Raw genomic sequence first — 18,632 nt, 5'->3', positions numbered from 1 at the left:
CTCTTCTTCTCCCCAGTCTTTCACTGGTGGTTTCCACTCCCTCAATTAGCACGTGCATAGCTGCATGGGGAGTTGAAGCTGGTACAACAAGGGGAGCAAAATCTTGTGCTGCAGCAATGTGGTGGCTCCACCAGACCAGCTGGGGCTGCAGAAGGAAACTCCTCCAGAGGCAGTAGAGCTGATGTAGACCCTACTCTCACTCTAGCTCCAGATGGGGTCAGAGAGGAGTATGTGGCCAAGGGACTCTTAAGACTATGGTAAAATGGCAAGCGATATGTACCATGCAAGTCAGCACTGGTACCCCATTCTCATTTAATGGTTTCATTAAAAAGCACTTTCCCTCATGTCTTAGCCTTAGCGTGGTGTCCTGATTTTGCAAACTAAAGAGCCTTCTGTTACTAGAAACTAGTTGATAAGGCACTTAAGCTGCTGGAGTGTATTGTATAATAAGGTCAATTTGTCTAGATAAAGTAATGCACCCCTTACCTGCCACCCAAGTAAAAAAAAAGACTATAGAAATTTTGTAGTGACTCTGGTTGAAGATGGGAAATAACATTTACATTACAAGGTAATTTTATGCCACTGTAACTGCATTTGCATATGAGTTCTTCCTGGAATATCTTCAGAAGAACTCAAAGAAGACCTGTCTGTGTGAGCAGCTGTGTGGGAGCCAAACGCTGATCTAGGTGTCAGTACCAGTCTCTAGATCCTGTCATTCTTCTGTTAGGTTTTGCTTTCTTTTCCCCTAGACTGTATATCCTTGTAACAAAATGACTTCTCTAAAAATATATGGCGTGGCACAGGGTCATTTACAGGATGTGTTTTCTTCCTTGGTTAAAAGCGATCCATCAGTTGGAGATTAGTTTCACTGTGGTCTTATTCCAGCTTGCCAGCACCAATGGACAATGAATTTGCTTTTCATAGCTGCTTCATATATTTTGGGCTTGGGCTATGCCACCAGAGTTCAAAAGCACAATTGTGACAAAATAGACTAAACCAGCACATCCATGGTGTCTCATGTAACTGATTCATCACCTCTGAAACCTGGTGGTTGCATTCTCGCCTGGAGCAAAATAAAAAGAAATCTGTGTTCAGCCACCACAGGAGCTTAAGGGAAAGGACTATCTTGGAGCATGGATAAAAGCAAAAACTTCTCCCAGTAACATCCCCTGGGAAGAATTGCATCTCTGCCTGCCGAGGCTCAGAAGCTACAGCTATCAGGCAGAGCCAAGGAAAGTGGCTGGAACAGAGAGCCCAGGCTACACCTATGTCTTCTAGGGACTGTCAAACTGCTTTAGCTGTGTTAATAACACATGGTAGTTTAAAGCTTCTTGCCTGTGCTTTTCAAATATCATATAAGGAATCCTCTGCCTCTCACTGGAAGCAATTCCTCTGGTTTAGATCGACAACTGTTATGGCAGACCTCAAGATAACCGTATTTCATCTCTATATCTGCACTTCTGTCATTGCTGCTTTTCTTTGGTATCTCCGGGCCTATATAATGAAGAGGTGGAGTGAAGCATCTGACAGCAGTATTTCACCAGTACGTCTGAAAACAGTTAAACACATCTAAAGAAATGGTTCTTTCATGCAAAATAGAACAGGAGTTGTAGACAAAGATAAGCCCATGCAAATGATGGGTAGTATCTGATTCCTAGAAGTATAACTATCATCAGGAAACGTAAAGCATAGATGACAGGGCTGTATGTGGTGCTATCTGATGGACGTGAACTAAAATAGTGCAGGGCAGGAAGTTATGGGGAGGTAATCCAAAGGAAACTTCTTTGTGTTGTTCACAAGACCAGTGATGTCCTCAATGGTGTCACTCTTCACATCCCTCTTCCATCTCTTTTTTGTGAGATGATAAATTATTTTTAATGGCACAAAAGTCACACCTTTGGTTCTGCAGTGGATTGGAAGGCATAGCTCAAGGATGATTTTGGTTGTTCCATGTTGGTAGTGATTTCTCCTTCCATATGTGAGTGATGATACAGTCTGCCACATTCACTTCAGTAACAACATTGAAGGAAAGCTGTGAACAGTAAAATTAATGAAGCAGAAGGAAACCCAAGAATACCTTACATTGGGCTCTTCTATAATTAGCTCAAACTGAATATTCTTCGCACACAAATGTGCACTTGCCTTTCAAACTCAGTTAAATTTGTGGTCATGACTGTGGCTTTCACAATTTCATCACAGATTGAGATCATTGATAGAAAGTGTATACCCTCCTTCATTTGTTAGGAGATACCCATCCATTTCAGTTTTCCACCCTGGAATAAAAAATACTGGAGAATTGTATTGTTAATTTGTTCTATATTTCTAAACAAGAGAAACATCTTGTACCCTGCAGTTAGCTTAGCAAACAGAAAAACAGAGAGGTACCCCCCAAAAGAAGAGAAGCTTTGGCATCAGCATGGCCTAATTCTTTGGATTCCTATTAAGACCTCTGTAAAAAAGAGAAATAGTATTTAGGAAGCTGATTGGATCTGACCTGCCTTTAGGATAAGCCTGAGGCTGCTCTTGACTTGATTGAGTGGCTCCATCACTGTACATCAGTGAAGTCTGGAGAACTGATTTGGCTTTATCCTCCTAGTTCATGCCTAAACTGACTTTTGGATCCTCTCAGCAGGTTGAGAGGGGGGAGCCTGAGAACTTCAGGAGATCTTCCAGCCCTCCCTTTCATTCTCCTTTTCTCTGTGCACTTATAAGAGCCACTTTCTTGATACAAACAATAGCAAGCAGATAAACCTTAAAGTCATATTTTATTTAAATTTAGGAAAAAATTAGAGAGATAAGAAGACGGGACAACAGAAGAATTAAGGTATCATATATAAATTTATATATAATATATATATATATATATATATATATATATGGCAATTAAAATTTTCCAGCTGTGTAAGGATGGGAAAAAATAGGGCAAGAGGAGGCTGAGGAATCCTGTTATCAAATGAATAAGACCTCAGCACTTAGTCTTCACAATGCTAAACATAGAATAAGTTCACTGTTATTTAGTGGTGCATTTGGACTTTTAGGATATGCAAAAATGTTGTCTAACAACTTTCAGAACAGAAGCATAGCAGCTATTTTGGGTTGGGAACATTCTGCTGCTGTTGGTTTTGTGTGGTGCAAACAGGTAACCGTATCCTGAGAAAGGAATCATCATATTCAGTACGTATTTATTTTGTACTGTGAGGATCTTTAAACATGCAGTGTTTATTTATCCCTTAAACTGCTAGTGCATCTCTCCTTCCCAGCTAAAAATTGTCCATGTGACATTGTCGTTTAGCACTTCCAACAGAGTTGGTAATACAGTACATCTGTCACAAGCAGGATTACAATTTGTTTTCTCACCTCAGTCTCTTCTTAAATCTTTAACAATAACAAAATGACAAATTGTGGGCAGAATAGAAAAGTATTTATGTTTTCTAACCATTTAGGATGTTTCGGTGCTTCCTGAAATCTCAGCATGAGAGCAAGTGCCCTATCAAGGGATAATAAGGCACCCATATTGAATTAATTATGATCTAATCAAATCTGATTTCATCTGATCTAATCTAATCTCATGTCTGTCCAAGCAGTGGGACTTCATTATGCTATCTACAGGCATGATGCTCACACAATGGCTTGGGAAGTTACTCCTAGCTTTATCCATGTGTCTTTTGATAGCTGTGCCGATTTGTCCTTGGTTTCTGGCTTCAGGGATTATGCCATGAAGAGGAGGCGGATTGCTCTGATACTTCTATGAAGAAGTTGCATCATGCTTACAGACAGCAGATTTAGTTCCTTTAGGTGATCCCTTCCTTGACAGAGAGCTGATGCAAAATTAATTTTAACAGCAACAGCTGGGCTAGTCTAAGGCAAATAGCAAAAAGAGGGCAATACCTGTTACTAAATCCAAATGCCATTCAAAAAAAGGGATATGTTTCTGGGCACATCATTTTTCTTCCTTTTTGTTTTTAAATCTGTTGTTGCCAGTTGTCTTAACTGGTTTCTCCCTTCAGGGCTTCTCTTGTTGTAGCAGCTGTGGCATTCTACATTGGCATTTCTCCATTCTCTCTGCTCTGAAGGACTGTGAAACTACTGGGCAGTTATGTCAAGTCCCTCGTGGCAATGGATGAACTGTGGAGCGATGGTCTTCATGGTCCAAGTGAAGCATGATCTGGTTATGCGCTGAATGGATGATCTGACATGTACCACACAAATGCTGCAGGGCTGTTGGTGGTATCTGGGGAGTGCCTACCTTTCCAATGGATCTTCCATTTAGCTATGGCAAAGCACAGAGGTAGGGCTTATTTCTCACAGGTTTTTGCTGATCAGTAGTTAAGTGTATGTGTGAATGCCAAGCTGAGCTGATCTTTGTAAAGACTGTTGGCTGAACTGAACCTACGAACTCCTAATACTTATGTGCAATATCCTAAGTGAAGATCTGTGCATGTGGTACTCTAGGCAGGCACCTTGTCCTCATCCATCTGAGTCAATAAAACAGCCGCAGGGAAAATCCCCGGTACAGGAACTCAGTCATCTGTGCCAGTTCCCAGTCCAAGCCGGCAGCAGTATTCCCAGCAGGATGTGGGCAGTGCCTGGGAGCCAGAAGAAGCCATTCCCAGGGATCAGGCTGGAGGCAGCCATAAGGTTTTGGAATAGAAAAGCAGGTGGTAGCGCAGACAGCAGCCATCCTCTGCTGGATGGCCTCAGCAGTGGAGAGCAGTCCCCAGCACATTTAAGTTAAAATTGTATGGATAGAGCTTTAAGGCTGAAGTGTCTCTGTGTCACAATGGGATGGCAAATGGTTCCTTCTGCCAATTATTGGCGGGTATTTAATATGTACCTTAGGGCACATGCTGTGATCAAGGAAGGTCGTGCTGATGTTGCGTGAAGACTCCTGACTCCAGCAGTGCCACGCTGCGGTAGAACACAGAGGAGAATCATAAGTGCAAAGTGCTTTAAGATCACACTCCAGCAACTTTTACCAGAAAAATACTCTTGATTAGAAGTGTGATCTTTTTCAACAGCATTTCTATATTACCAAAAGCCCTTTGTGGATGCAGTTACGCTAAGGGAAAAGTAAAAGCTTTGGTCAGTATAGCTTATTTTGTTCATGGAACCTGCATAAACTGCACTACAAATGCATGGTTCTGTATATGGAAGCAGCTCTTCACAAGGAAGACAGGGATACACCAGCTAATGTCTCTTGCCCTCCTTCTTCCAGCATAGAAGAAAGGCAGGCAGCTTAGAAGTCTCAGACAGTTGCTTAGTATCTAGTAGATGAGTAGATGAATCCTCTCTTTTCAAGGAAATTGCTTGTGCAATGGAAGAATTACTTCTGAAAGTAGACTGTATGTAGCATAGGAATGGAAAAAGACAAACAAGGAGGTCTGACATCATAATCTGTTATGGATTACATAGGGTTTCCTTTGCAAGTACTCTAAGTCTGTGTATACATGTACACTCATTCATGCCTCTGGTATTAACAATAGAAGCTAACAGTCTTTGGTACAAAACACACAGGGCATAAGAGGAAAACTCTCCTGTAAGCAGATTTGCCAGCGTTTGAATCCTGCATTAGCAGTGCTTTAGGACTGCTGTCTGCACATGCAGGAGATAGGGCACAGCAGGGAACTGCAGGGCTGGCACTTAGCAGATTACATGCTAGCCTCTTCTCAATGGGTTTGCAAGACCATCAAGTACAGAGAAAGAAGAGAAGGGATTTTGCCTCCTACCGAGAGGCTGTCAGAGCAAAATGAAACCACACAGATGTTTTTCTCCTTCGCAGTAGACATGTTACATGTGAAAAAAGAGTCTCATAAGTGAAGGGTAATGGGATCAGTTACCTGTCCTATGTGAGATGCTCCCCCTGTTGAGCAGTGGAACAAATCACTTCGATGAAAATTAGTTGAAAGAATTTGGGCAGAATTATTTTTTTACATCCTGTTAATATATGTGATAAAAGATGTGTCTGTTTCCTGCTCACAGGTCAGGACTTCACGATAGCAGAAAACTGACAGATTCAGAACAGGCAGTTTGTCCTCATCTCAGAGAACTTATGATCTGGCAGCCAGGCCAGAGACTCTGAATAAAGACCCAGGTGCCTGTCAGAAACAGTGAGACATTCCTGCTCAGTGTTCTGGTTGCCCACCTAATGAGGAGCAGTGAATTGAAAACAAAATTGTTCATGTTTGGAGTACTTTTTTGGAAAAGTTCAGAGTCAAGAAAGGGATGGTAAGAGTGAGTGAGTACAGGGAAGTTCATTAACCCGGTCACACACATGCAGGTCATAAAGCACAAACTGCACCAGCAAAAGGTTTTTAGGCCCAGGGGAGATGGCCACACCTCTGTTGTGTAGTGGTCTCAAATCCCAATTGAACATGTCTTTGGCATTCGATGTACTTAAGTGTACCTTCATGCTGGGCATGGGGAGGGAAGTGACTCTTGAATAAGCGCCATCAACTTTGGCATGAAAACCTGGCCACAAAACCCATCAGAGCACGCATTGGAGAAGAGACAGCTGATACTCATGTCTGAAGAAGGCTGCACATCTGTGAGGCTGCAAGCTGATACAGTCAGGCACAAAATGAGCTGCATGGCAGGGCTGCAGCACTACGAATCCTGCAAGATGCCCCTGCTCTCCCCTCCCTTGACAATACAAACCTTCAATGTCTCATCTTTTTGGCTTTGCACTTTGTGTAATCATTAACATGAATGCCAAGGGCTTGGTTAGTGAGTGTAAATGCTACCAGTTAGTAAGGCATCATTTTACCACCCCTTCACACCACCGTAAAGCAGGAGTGTGGGCTACGGAGCAGTAAAGAATCAGGCCCAGGTATTCACTTCATTAGAAAACCATTTGCTGTATGAATAGCAAATAAGAAGAGCAAGTCCTTGTGTGCTGGAATTGACTGGACTTGGAGCTTGAGCTGGAAAGGTTAATGGAAAAGGAGAGAAATAGAACTAACAAAAATAACTGTATGTGCATTTGAATATTAGGAGAAGACGACAGATTTTACTTCACGTTTTCCTGCTCCTAGGCAAAGCTTCAAGCCTCAGCATGTTTTTTTAATGCATTTAAAATAATTTATATAAATATATAATCTATGTTCATACAAATACAAGTGTTTGTAGGTATGTATATATGCATATTTGGAAATAATTCCATTTGCAGTATGTTTTCAAGGATAATTCTCTTTGAAAGAAAATTCCTTTGCCCTTTCACGCGTTTTGCATGTGGAAGGTATGTACTTTTTTTTTTTTTCCTTATTTTGTTTGGCTTTGGGTACTTCTTTTGTTGTTTTGGGTTTTTTTTTTTTAGATCTGCTTTGCTGTAGGCCCTGGAAACAATAATAACAAAATACTCTGGCAGTTGCTTCCATGTGGCTTGCCAAAGGGGTGTTAAGAAATTTTCCTAGTTGTTCTATATGTGTGAGCTGCAAAGAGGTGATAAATTGCTGAAGGAAATTAAAGCCGGGGGTTGAAGCTGAAGTTTTGTGGTATTCTGATTTGGGCAGCCTTAGATTACAAGCTGCCGGTTGTGTTGGAATCAAAAGGTTAGTTGCTCTCTCTGATTTACCCAGGAGTGCTGCAAGGGCAGATTAATGGATAAAAACATCATACAGCCTCTGGTGCTCTCTGTGCTTGGTCTACTCAGGTGCTGGAAAAGGAAACTCTGGTATGCTGGAAAGGAGCAGCTGAAGTGGTAACTGTAGTGCTTTGGACAAGCAGTCATCTCTCATTGTGGAGACTGCCATGGTTTGGCACTGGAAGGAAGGTCTTTTGGCTCCAGGTGGGGACATCAAGACACAGGGCTGCACCGTGATTAGCCCCATGTTTTTCAGCAAAGCATGAGGATGTCTGGCAGGACAGCATGTGGCTGCACCAGTAGTGAGGACCTTCCACTCTTTGCTTTGCTACCATCCTGCAACCCTGCCCAAAGCGTGCTGCAGACCCAACTCCAATGCTTCGTCAAGATCCAGGCGCTCTCAGAGCTGCCCATGGTCGTGTCCCACAGGTTTACACAGACTTTCCTGGCCTTGCTGCAATGAGAAGGACTGAAGTGGAGAGTGGGATGAGGTTATCTGGATGCAGTGATGTGAAGGGGCAGTGGTTTTCCAGGCTGATATTCAGACCGGAGCTGTAGCATTGATGCTCCAAGACTGTCACTTCTTTGTGCAACTACCACTGCTAAAGTAAAAAAATTATTTTCTTCATTTGCAAGGCTGTGAAAACACACTCACCTTCCTGCGGACGTGTGCGGAGTGGAGGTGTCAACTCACCCCATGCAGTCTGATGTGGGCTATGTCAGTGTGGTCACCTGGCCCCTGGATGAGGTAGTTTTGGCTCCTTCAGGTCAGGCCTCACAGTACAAAGGCTGAAGAGCTTCAGAGAGGGAGGAGAAAGACAAGAAGGATTGTGCCTGGCCTTTATCTCTTGCATGCTTTGGCCCCAGGAAGAACCCCACAGCATGTCTGCCTAGTGAACAACGAGTTGAATGCCTGGTGATTTCCAGTGAGTCAGGAGCAGCCCACACTGAGGTTAGGCACCAACACAGAGCAAGACACCCTCTCCAGCTCTCCAAGAACCAGGAATTGAGTTGAGGGAATCTCTTTTTCACCTGTCTGTCAAAATCCCCTTGTTAAAATAAGTATCACCCTACATCAAACATGTCAAATAAAAGCTCACCTACTAAGGCAGGCTTGCAGTTCAAGCTATTCAAAACAGCAGTGGCAAAGCATTAAAACTGAAAGTAACAACGTGCTCCCCTCAGATCAGCATCGCTGGCTGTTTGCTTCTGAGCCATGGGCCCCTGTGCAACACCAGCTGCCTGGATTATCCAGGCAGGAACGGGTGGGAGTGTCAGTGCAACAGGGCCATGTGTGCTGTGCTAGCACTTGATACAGTCATGGGCTGCCTTGAAGGGTTTGGAAAGACCACCTAGTCACTGAGCATGGAGAAAGAAGAGTGAGAAAGCATGGGGTTCCTTCAGGTGACGCCAGTCAGCCAGCTTGAGCTGTGAGTACATGCGGTAACTGGTCTACTGACAAGCCACATTTTGCTTACAGCATGGTTATCCAGCAATTGCAAGTAGCAAGCCAGTATAGTTGCTCCTTCACAGACAGAAGGAAGGGAAGCTTAAATTTCTTAATAATTTATCATAAATATTGCACTCTGCCCTTGCACAGTGCAGAGTAAACTTGCTTGTAATTCATGCTGGTGTCAGTTCTGTGTCTCTGCTTCATTGTAAACTTACATTAGAAATCCTTTCCTTGAACCAATTCCAGGTTTGTTATACACTAGTAATGGACATCTACACTAATACTGAGTGAGCTTATAGTGATTTGTTATACCAGATTTTAGAAACCTGTCATGAGACCACAATTTGCTAGTGTTATCTCAACACCTTGTGCAGAGATGCAAGGATGGTTTGGTGACATATCATCCTTGACACATGACACATAGAGTGCATGCTTCAATCAACATGTTGTGCCTCTGGGCAATGTGGTGCTGCAGCCTCTGCAGAGGAATGCCACTGCCTGTGAAACCTCCTCCTTTGCAACTAATGGTGATGGCAGTGCTGTGGGGACTGCAAGAAGCAAGGAACCTAACCTGATATTCAGAAATTAAATACACCAAAATACAACAAGTTTTCTGCAAGATTGTTGATGCTTTATTGTTTGCAGAAATGTCTAAGCAAATCAGAACGTGCTGTTGTTTTAATTATTCAGCAAGTGGCTTGAGGAATACTGATCATAGTAGCTCTACTGGGACTAGGACCAGGATAAGCTCATTATAATTTGCTTCATTTCATCTGAATTCTGCAGTAACTCACCCTGTTTATTTGAATTCTGGTTGTCCTGATTAACTTGAGCATGGTATGCCCATATTGTACCTCAAAATGAGTGGTGGTGATGAGCAAATACCAACACAGTGATATTATAATCCATAAAATTATGCGAGATGTGAAAAAAAAAAACTTACTATTATCTGTCTCTAAGTAGTGGGGCCAGGATGTGTTTTCATAAGCAGTAGCTCAACCTGGCTTTGCTGCAAGCAGAATCTGGCTTTAGCTGTCCATTAGCAAAAAAGCAGCATGTTTCATCTCTGCACCACACTGACATCTCTCTTGCAGGAAGAAGGAGAGATTGACATTCTGGTCATCAGCTGAGCAGAAGATACTGATGGAGATGTTTCTTCATGCAAACAAGACTGCAAGCCCCAGCTCCCTTCCATCTGATGAGAAGATAATGCATGAGATGAGATGAGAATGTGTTGCTTTCATGAGCTAAGTGCTGACTTTTGGCCATACCAATGGTAACGAAAGGTTACAGAAATGCTGAAACTCAAAAACATAAACACAAATATCAGACCTCCAGCCCTCCCATAGGGCATTTCTAATTGTCAAGTGAAGGGATGGGAATTGCTGTGATAAATGTCATGTATCTTATGGGTTGTTACACAACAGTGGTGGGGGAAAAGGAAGGTGCAGAAAGGAGAAAGCTGGAACTACTCATATCTACTTGGTAAAAATAACATGCCTTTTGAATAGAAGTGTGTTTTAAACACATTATTTGAATGTGTAAGGGGTTATGATGGTCCTGAAAATACCTGATGACCATCATGTTGCTACAGAGGCATTGTGCCCACCAACACTTGGCCATTACGACATTGCCACTGGGTTCAACAACAAGCAGGGCAAGATGGGACTAACCATGCTCAGGGAGCTATACCTCCACAGGATGATCATGCAGCGTTTTTACATATGATGGATGTGGTAAATGACAGCTGCTATACTAACACTGCACTCTACTGTATACCTGGCACAAGAGTTAACATGAGCTAGCACCAAGATTTGCAGTGTCACGGGTGGTGGGTATGCACCCATCAAAGCCTCCTGTACTGTGGGAACTTTCAATGGTTTAACCTAAAACCAGTTTCACGCTGAGAAAAATGCTGTGCAAGCATTTGGTTTCAGTTTAAACACCGTTTATTTTAAAGACACCTCTGGGGGTGGAAGGGTGCTTTTTGTTGTTGTTGTTTTTTTTTTCTTTTTTTTTTTTTACCAAAATGAGTGAAACCAAATGAAAGGTGTCTGCCTACAAGCAATGCACTGGAGTAATTATGGTCCCTGCAGTGAGACTCAAGTAAATATTTCTGAGACAGTTTCTGAATTTTGCAGAGCATTTGTCTGCATTTACCCCTGCCGGCACCACAGAGATGGGGCACTTCAGCCTAAGAGCTGTCAAAGCAGCCACGGGTGCTGCTGCACCAAACCCCCGCAGTCATTGGGCCACTTGTGATTATGGAAACAGCATTTTTTGTCCATCTGTCAATGTGGTCAGAGGTGAGTCTCAGACATACTGTGACATAACAGCATGTTCTTCCTCTAGGGCAAGAGCTGCAGCTGAATTCATCAATAGGAATGGGAGGTGGAGAGACTTTCTTAGGTGGACTGCGCTGGGGATTCACTTCCAAGTGGGATACCACATTGGGTGCTAACGATGCCATTGACACCTACTCCCGCTCTAACCTGATCACCTCTTCACGGAACCAGCTGGCCCTTTGAAGATATCTCCTCACCCAGTGTTAACCCCAGCTTGTTTTTCTCCCTGCTTCTTGGTTCATGGTGGCACGAGCCAGAGCTCCTGGCTGGGTCTGAGGAGGGACAGAAAAGAGCTCTGAGGCATCTGTACTTTAGGCTGAGAAAGAGCACTCATTTGGAGGGTTTGGTGCTGTAAAGCAGGTGAAGTGGCTGAGCTTCTTCTGGGAGGTGCCAGGCTGCCAGGAGCTCCCCTGGTCAGGGGCAAGAAAGATGTCCCTCAGCGGGTACTGGGGTATCACAAAAGCAGCTGGTTAGGTGAGAAGATATCTCATCCCTCATCTATTTCTCACTAGAAGCAGAAAGCACAGAAGCTAAGTCTGTAATTTCCCAGAGGGACATGTTTTCTATAGAACCTCTTTCTTCCATGAAAAGGAGGAGATGCCTCCAGACCTATCCTCTGACACCTATAACTACTTTGTACCAGACAAAGTAAGCAGCTGGCGTGAACCTGGGCCCTCAGTAAAACAAGTGTGGTTTCAGGAAGTCAAAAGAGGGTTTGTGATCTCCTGCCTCTGTCCCATGGCATTACTGTGGGGCAGCAGAGCAGAGCACAGCCATCCTGCTGCTTTCTGAAGGCATCTGGCAGGTTGTGCAAGCATAGCCAGGTGTCCAGCATCCCTGTCTCTTTTTGTAGGTGTGAATCTCTGTCAGACACCTGGAAATCCTGGACACATTTCCAAGAAGACGGGCATAGTCATTTGATCGATCATTGTTTGTTCTGGTTCTTGCTCATAGGTTTAAAACCCATCTGCATTCATATCTCCGCTTCACCCTGCAAATAGCAAAGCAGATGGTGACTAAAGGAGCCACTAAAGGAGGAAGGGTCACGTACAAAGGTGTTCACTTAACTCCAAAGGTCTTTACTCTCTCAGTTAAAGGCCCTTCAGTTTGGATATCTTTAAATTTATTCTGTCTGTATTCCTTTTGCATAGCTCTTGGACAAAAAGGTTTGGCTCTATAAAAAAAAATATTGTCAAGCTGCTGCGTGAGGAATGAGCCACACATAGAAGATACGTAAGTACATGCTCATGAAAAAATCAAACTCTTCCCTCATATGTGATGATGCCTTTTCCATGTCTAGTGTTGTCTTAGCTTCATTTTCATTACTTCACACATAAAAACATAAGTTAAAGGATGTGCAAAATGTCACACAGTGAAGTAAAATTACTGGCTGATCTAAGAACTTCCACCCCAAGCAGAAGACTTACCTTCTAAACTTTGACTCTGTGTCAGAACCAATTATTTTAATGTAGATTTTTTTAAATATATATGGTAGCATCTAAGGCTTTGTCAATATATTTAAACGTGTTCTACAATATATACAGTAATTGTTTTTCAGTGAGGTCCAAGATACATGAAAGATTCTAAAGATAGAGGACTTTTCATTGATGGCAACTTTTAAAAAATAAAAGCTGGATTGTTACATGAAGGAGATAAAAGGCCATGAAATAGATATTAAGGCCATGAAGTAGATGAAGTAGATATTTTTACTCTAGCATAAGAGAAGATTTTTAGCTTCTAAATATGCAGAGACACTGTATCAACTATCACAAATGTGTGCCAGTGATGCATCCAACAACACTTAATTATCAGTTCTACAGGAAAATTAGGTGAGAAAATTACTTGTCTTTTTATATTTATTTTATTTATAAAAACCCAAAGATGATGACAATTCTCTCACTACAGCATGTTAGACATAGATGGTTTGCCTGTCTTATTTTTCTCCCTTGGTGATGCAGATTGATAAATTCCTGCAGTGTGCTCAGTTTAATTTGTTACTCTTTTACAAATTCATATTGTGTAATTTTAAAGACAGCTGTCTTCAAAATTGGTAGACATTAAGCAGTTTCATTTTTTATAGTGTCTTAGATCAGAAATGTTTGGGATGGAAGTAAAGAAACCAATCTGGTCCACTACTCTTGACCTTCTTTGCATTGTGAGGTTCATAGTCATGTGTTGATATTTGTATGTCCTTCTTGCTTTCCTCCTCTGTAAATTAACTGGGGCATTAAACAAAATCAAAACATGAAAATTTTTGCAGATGGGCAGATATCAGCTAAAAGATATTGAAAGCTCTTGTGCTGCCAAATGTGGCTTGTTCCTAAAGGAACTTCAGAGGAGAAGACTTGTTCTATTTGTTTTGAGTTTACAAATGTAACTTAATGGCAATGGAAGAAGTGTCTCAGCTTGGAAAAATACCAAAGCAGGCAGGGGTGATTCCAGATACAGTTTGTTTTTGTACTGAACTTGGTTTCTCTGTGCAGAGGGTCACACATAAACAGGGAGTGGGGATGGCATAGGGAACAACTGAAGTAGCCATTACTGATGAAAGAAATGTTTGCCAAATACTGTCCTATGCTCAAATAAGGTATCTGAGAGAGCAACAGCAGCTACCATGGTGTGTGTTTCATTTCCCTCACCCTGGGACATCCCAGGCATAACAATGCTGCACGGAGAAGAAAAGAAAAAAAAGAAAGAGAGTAGGAAGGCTGAAAAGTAAGACGAGAAACCAGTCTGTGAATGTGAAGAAAAAAAAATAATAAACTATCAGGAACTAAACTTGTTTTAATTTTGTCACCGGTACTGTAGGGTTCTGGCATGCATCTGTCAACATGGCTGACATAGCCACACAGGAATATCGTGATGGGAAAAGTCTTGGGTAGAAAAATCTTATTGCATACATATGATGAAAGAGAAGGGAAAGGCAATGTTGGAAGAGGACAACCTGTTCCCAGCAGTCAGTAAAGTCTCCAATCATTTTACAGCAGTGGCAGCTGCCTCTTTCTCAGTGGTAAGGCAGGAGTGCCCCTGGGAGCATGGCATTTCTAGGGGAACAGATCACAGGTGATGTCCTTTTGAGGGCAGATTTGGTTGTCCTTCATGTAAAATACAAACAGTAATGGATAAACAGGAGTATGGCATTCACAGGGAGGAAGCTGAAGAAGATGGTACATCAGTTAGAAGGAACACGTTAATTTGTGCTTGATTTCCATCAGGTGCCAACCCATTAAGAGAATATCTGGTGAATTAAGACTGGAAAAGGTGAGAAAGAGGGAGAGGGGAAAATCTGGCTGGGGAGGAACCAGAAGGAAATCAAGCATAGCCTGCAAAAGCAGCCTCCTTCCCATCAGCCTTCCAGCCAGTTGGGCAGGCTCTCTCATGTGCCAGGCTGCTGTTCCTTGTGAGTACAGCTGGTATCCCATGCAGCAGTAGGGTCCTTTTCAGCTAGACTCGTTCCTCTGGCTCAGAGACATACCAGGCCACATGCAACACACTGAAACTTTAATAAGTGCTCTGTGTAGCACTGGTGCAGGTGGGCAAGGCAATGGCATGGGAACACCAGTGCACACATCTGCTTCTGCTATAGCAGTAAGCTGCTGCTTCACATGCCACATTCCAGTATGTGGAGAAGATCATGGATGGAAAGGGGTTGGTGCATAGTGAGCAGCCAAGAAAGGCAGGTGTGAGGCAGGTAATTCCAGGTGCAGGTACATTCATTTTCTTCATTTTTTTTTTTTTGATAATCTGATAATAAACATGCAAGCAGGGATGTAGGTAGCTGCTGGATTTGGTATTGGCACTAGAGCTGGCACATCCAGCCTATTTCTCTATTGTCTAGGAGTGTGCATGCCATTACAGCCAAGGAAATCATGCTTTCCTGGGACTCAGTTTGAACAGTGTCTAATAAAAGGCCTGATGAAGAGAAACTTCTGCAAGATTTATTTTCTCCTGGGAAATTAACCAGTGTATACCACAGTACACATGGCATATGGCTGCCTGTCCATGGGAGCACTGCATCCAACTTCTGATTCAGCAAAATACTGGAAGTGGTGGTGTGATAAATTGGGTTTAAACAGAGGTATAAGGTTTGATATGGGCTTAACCAGTCATTTCTGCATAGATAAATGTAAAACACAAAGATTTTTATTGCGACTCAGAGCTAGATTTTTCTCATACAAGCAATGGATTAAAAGTGAACAGCTACTGAGTCTGATTGCCAGACTAAGTCAGTTTATTTTCTGTGTGTATTATGCTGTCTCTTCACCTTCTGAATATTAAGTGAAAATAAGAAAAGATAGGGGTAGAATAGAATCATAGAATGGCTTGGGGACCTTGAAGTCCACCTGGTTCCAGCCCCTTTGCTATGGACACGGTTGCCTCCTACTACATCATGCTCAGGGCTCCATCCTTGAACTCATCCAGGGATGGAGCATCCATAGCTTCTCAGAGCAACCTGTTCCAGTACCTCACCACCCTTAGAGTAAAAAAAATCTCTCTAACATCTAACCCAAATCTTCCCTCTTTCATTATAAACCCATTTCCCTTTGTCCTATCATTATCAGACGATGTAAAAAGTTGGTCCCCCTCCTGATTATAAGCTCCCCTCAAGTAATGGAAGGCCACAATGAGGTCTCCCCAAAGTCTTCTCTTCTCCATTTTGAAGAAGTCCAACTTCCTCCGCCTGTCTTCACAGGAGAGGTGCTCCGGCTCTCTGATCATCTCAGTGGGCATTCTCTGGACCTGCTCCAACAGCTCCCTTTCTGTGCTGAGGCCCCAGGTCTGGATGCAGTACTGCAGATGGGACATCATAAGGGCAGAACAGAGGGGGACAATCACCTCCCTCACCCTGCTGGCCACTCTCTGTTGATGCAGCCCAGGATACTGTTGGCCTTCTGGGCTAAAAGCACACACTGCTGGCTAATCCCCAGCTTTTCATCACCAGGAGCCCGAGGTCCTTCTCATCAGGGCTGCTCTCAAGGAGTTCTTCTCCCAGTCTGCATTCATATGTGGGATTGCCCTGATCCAAGTGCAACACCATGCACTTGGCCTTGTAGTACATCATAAAATAGCATACAATCCACAAAGTGCAGAGTATTCTGTCTATTTTATTTATTATTGCTGTTATTGTTGAATTATGCTCTGTCCACTGGAGACAATAGCCATATACTTTGCAATGGACAGTTAAGGGTTATCAAATAATTGGATGGATTTCTTTTCATGTCTGATCATTTACAGATTTGTTTATGCTCAGTGTTCAAGTGTTCCTGTGATATATCTTGTCTAGGAAAGAAAGCACTCACACCAGCCACCACCACATTAGTATAAGTTCTTTTCTCAAGTTAATGATATGTTGTAACAGAAAACCTAGAGCAAGATTTAAGCTTCTACTAAACTTGGTGGCTTTACATTATTTGCAAAAATCATTAAAACTGAACAAAACATTTAAAACTGTGCAAAACAAACCTATGTCATTTTCCTAAATAATGGTGGTTCTAGAACACAGATGTTTTGATGGGTGTTGTTCTCATATACTGTGTTTCTTTTGGAGGTTCAGAAATTGGTATGCAAACGCCCAATCCCCTTTTGTATTAACCTTATTAAGATCAATAAGCATTTCACTTTAAACAGTAATGCTCCAAGATGGGAGAGTTGAAAGTCTGGTTTGCTTATTTCTTTCAGAATATGAAGATCCTTATTACCTTGTGAAGAAACATAATGTAAATCCATCTTATCAGTAGCTATTGCACTCTATGAAGTAGTGCAGTTAGGTTTCATTTATATTCTCTCTTAATTTTCCACCAAGTTCAAATGCAGTCTCCTAAATTCACACACTCATGCTAGTTTTTCCAGTATTTACAATAATTTTTTTTTTCTTCTAAGGATTTCTTTTTTCTTCTGCACAGAAAGCTTTGCAGAGCCATCTCAGTGAACGTGAGGGACAAAGTGCTCAGGTCCTGCTTCCTGTGGGGTCGGCCATCACCAACATCTTCTTTGGCGCTGAAAGAAAAGGAGGAATCGCAGGATGAGAATTTTGGCAAGATGGAGATCAGATCTCTGGAAGGGTTTGTTCTGGCATTACTCATAAGTGAACCCTTCCTGTCACCCATTTATAAGTGGTTTGAGTCATTAATGCCATATTTTATTTTTGTAATGATAGTCTGGGAGCTGGGGGAAACCTTTCAAATACCGAGATCATCTTGCTGGGAGAGGAAGAGTGGTGCATTTGTTTTTGCTAAATAGCATTTGAAACTCAATCACCAGATTTGATGGGAATTCCTTCTCTGATGTTAAAGAGTACTGAAGCTTCATGTAGTTTTGGTGGCTTTCCAGAAAAGTTTTCAGTTTGTTTCTTGATATGTTCCAGTTAGGTTTGCAGTAAGCTGCTGGTGGTGGATCTTTTAATATACATGCTGCAAGAAAGACGAAAGGATTGTAATGCTAGATTTGAAACAGAAAATTAAGGTTTGTGCAGGGTTTGAAAATTGGAAATATATTTCTGCATCCAAGGAAGAAGCGTGGCCTGTTAGGTGGAGCAGAAACTAAGGCAGGGCAGATTTCTGGATTTTATTGCTGGCTTCGTTGTTGGCTGCAGCAAGGCTTCATTTGTGCTCCCACTTCCTGTTTTTAAGATGAGGGCTATACTTGCTAAAAAGGGTGAAAAACAGTGGCCCTGCAAGAGCTTTGTCTGATAGGCAGAAAAAAGCAGTGATGTCTTCAGTCACTCAGCAAACTGTAATTAGCCTTTAAAGTAACTCAGTTGAAGTAGTAAATGCCCATATTAAAGAAATAAACAAGTTTTAAGCAAATTTTTAACAACAGCCTTTAAATATTTTAGGGCCCATCCCACCACTCGTTCTTAATCCAGAATTCTTTTTCTTGCTGTTTGAGAAAGAATTTAACCATCAAAACTTGAGGGAAAAAGCTTCAATATTTTTGTTAATTTCTCTAAAGTATCAACTTTTCACCTTTACCTGGCATATGATATGTTGATACTGCTTCATTGCAAGGAAAGGTGGCTAAGGAGAATTCTATGTGCAGACAGAACTTTTTTCCATGTTTGTGACAAAATCTGAACATGAATTATGTGACAGGAAAATGGAGTTTAAATTTTGGGGGCTTCTTCTTAAATTTAACAGGCATCTACAGAAGGATTAATCTTGCAAAGAACAGGGAAATGTTGTCTAGGACAACATTAATGAATTAGTGAAAAGAAAACATGCCTTTGCGTACGATGTTTCAGAAAATAATTCTTTAT

At 42.1% G+C, this 18,632-nt stretch overlaps 1 long non-coding RNA gene across 11 annotated transcripts in view; it reads left to right on the top strand.

The window, feature by feature from the left end:
- The window catches only part of LOC116216759 (uncharacterized), a 182,528-nt gene that overhangs the window by 149,170 nt on the left and 14,726 nt on the right, over window positions 1–18,632 (top strand). For 9 of the 11 annotated variants that reach the window (XR_014883959.1, XR_014883951.1, XR_014883954.1 and 6 more), the window contains one exon: window positions 10,127–17,439. This is a non-coding gene — a long non-coding RNA (uncharacterized LOC116216759). The remainder of the gene's footprint in view (window positions 1–10,126; window positions 17,440–18,632) is intronic. The other 2 variants (XR_014883961.1, XR_014883958.1) reach the window with 2 other exon arrangements.

This window comes from Meleagris gallopavo, chromosome 6 (genome assembly GCF_905368555.1).
Source record: "Meleagris gallopavo chromosome 6, MGAL_WU_HG_1.1, whole genome shotgun sequence".
Taxonomy (NCBI): domain Eukaryota; kingdom Metazoa; phylum Chordata; class Aves; order Galliformes; family Phasianidae; genus Meleagris; species Meleagris gallopavo.
This window is presented reverse-complemented; position numbering and strand designations above follow the sequence as displayed.